We start from the raw sequence: 2,789 nt of genomic DNA, 5'->3' as shown, positions 1-2,789 counted from the left end.
TCCTTGACTTGTTCTTGCAGCACAGACACCTCTCCATGGCATTGCATCCTGTTTCTGTCTCCATTCTCCTTTAGTGAAAGGGTACTGCCTTCTTATGGCATGGCTTCATGGTCAACTAAGTGATACAAATCTTCCAAAATCTTATTTCCAAACATGAGTATGGTCCCACATCAAAATATATATGTGAGGAACACTTCTCTAAATAACATCCTGTTTTTATTTCTTTCATAAATATTGCTCATTCAAGTGGCATGTGTCTGTGGGTTTCTGTAGCAGGTTTTTCTCAAATGTGGGGCACCTGTAAACTTACAAAGGAACTCTGGTACAGCAGTAGTTAAGGTGCTCAGCTGCTAAACAGAAGATCGGTGATTCAAATACAACAGCCTCTCTAAGGATAATGATGTAGTGGTATACTTCCTTAAAGATTTGTAGTCCTTGAATTTGTATAAAGCTGTTTTATTCTGTCCTATAGAACAGCAATGAGACCCATTATCACAATACATTATCATCTTTTTCTTCTAAATATTATGTTCCACTGAAATTTTATGAGTCTTGATCTCTCTCAAGGTCTCAAAAACTCAGTCTTTAGTTTAAATAGCAATAAACTCTCTACACGTAATCAATGTGGTTGCTTACTAATATGAATCACTGAACTCATCAATTTACTGCACTAATAAAGCATAATCTACCACAGGACATGGAAAGACAATCAGAGTCGGAAATAGTCACCAGTGTGTTTCCATTATTCACTAGTCTACTTGAGACAAAGTGAATAAATACAGAGATCTATATAACCATGCATATAAATTTATTTTGACATATGTCTTAGATGGTGGAAATGGGTACATTTAGGATATGTTTAACTCCCTCTAACATTTACATATAATTGGTGGAGCTAGACAAAGGTGTTTTCTCTGTTCAGTAATTATGGATAAAAGAAGTATTGAGCACCTTTATTGGTATTGAGTATTGAGTGATTATTGCTATTGTTGTAATGTGCCTTCAGGTATATTAGAAGATTAAAATAGAATTATGGAATTTTAAACAGTAAACTTTTGGGGAGCAGATTGCCATGCCTTTTGCCCCATGGATCCACTGGTGGCTTTGAACCACCAACATTATGGTTATAGCTGAGCCAGCAGGGTTCCTTCAGACATTGTTAAGTATGTCATATTCAGCAATACAATTAATGGAATACATTTTAAATATAAGAAAACTGACTGGCTGTGTATTTTACTTAGATTATGTTTTTCTAGCTATGGCCTAACCCACAAGCACATTTTTTTAATATATGAATTTTTTATTCTAAATTAGGTAAGGAGTTTATATATTCAGACCATCAATTCTGCATCCAATAGTTTGAACCATTCCTTAAAACCTCTTCCCCCTCCCCAGTATTCTATCCCACCTACCCTCTCTGGATTATTCTTCACCCCCTTATAGATCACCCAGCCTTCTAGTATTTTTTTCTTTTCTTTCTCTCACTCTTGCCCTTCCTCCTTTGGGAACTTCCAAAATTTGTTTTCTTCGGTATGTAAGTCTTTGTCTTGGTTTTTATTCTTAAAGTAGTAGTATCATACAATGTTCGTCTATTTTTTTGTTTGTTTGCTTGTTATTGACTAGCTTCACTAAGTTTGATGTTCTTCAGGTCCATCCATGTCATGAGGTGCTTTCTACTTTCACCCCATTTTTAAGTGATAAGTAATATTCCATTGTGTATATGTACCATTATTTTTTCATTCATTCCTCTAATGATGATCATTTGGGCTGTTTCCAAGTTCTTGCTACTGTGAACATGCTGCAATGAGCACACATAGTAGAAAACAAAATATATACATGTATCTACTAAAAATAAAACACATAGGTACTTCAAAACCTTCATCAAAGGAGAACACATGGACTGGGAAAAAATAGCAATGACCCAACAGAGAAGGGACTAATCTTTTAAACGTATAAAACAGCAATATCTAAATAAGAAGAAAAGGGAAAACAACAAATGCCGGAGCAGGAGAGAGATTGGCATTTTCACACGCTACTGGTAGGTCTCTAAATATGTACAATTATTGTGCAAAACAATATAGAACTACATCAAACAACTGGGAATAGAAATTCCACCCAAGCCAGCAATACCTCAGCTAAGTATACACCCTAAGAACACAATGGTTATAGCATGAACAGAATGCAAGAACTATCCCAGAGGCAGACCTCTGCATTGCCATCCCATGGCCATTGCACATATTCTTAATTATTACAATGTATTGCAGATAGTGGTTAAGAAAAAATATGGGGATGGTAGCTTATTTGATATCTGATCTCATTTTTTCAAACAAAAATCTTGCTTGCTATAGTTTTAACTTTAAATATTTTATTGATTGTTACACTTCTAACATTCTGCTTTTCTTGTTTAATAAGGATGCATTTTAACTCAGCCACATCTTCTGAATGTGAGTAACAGAAAAAAGTAGAATTTTTCGTCTCTAGAAAAGCAATATTAAGTATTTCTTCCTTCCTAGTCCTTTTAGGATATCACCCCCCAAAGCAGAGCGTTAGCACGTGGGGAGAGGTGAGATTTAGAATATCATGGTGAAAGAAGGAAAGCAAAGACGTAGCATTGAGACCAGAAACGCTTACAAGTCTTGCAACCACAGACAGAATCAATATCTTCTGTTTGACTAGCTTGACTCACAAGAGCTCAAGATTTGTAATCATTAAGATACAGTAGACTGTCTTACATGCTTAGTTTTTCTCGATTAATGTTCATATTTTTCTCATCGTAGTCTCTTAGATTG

The sequence above is a fragment of the Tenrec ecaudatus genome, chromosome 14 (assembly GCF_050624435.1).
Source record: "Tenrec ecaudatus isolate mTenEca1 chromosome 14, mTenEca1.hap1, whole genome shotgun sequence".
Taxonomy (NCBI): domain Eukaryota; kingdom Metazoa; phylum Chordata; class Mammalia; order Afrosoricida; family Tenrecidae; genus Tenrec; species Tenrec ecaudatus.
Note: the sequence above shows the minus strand (reverse complement) of the source record.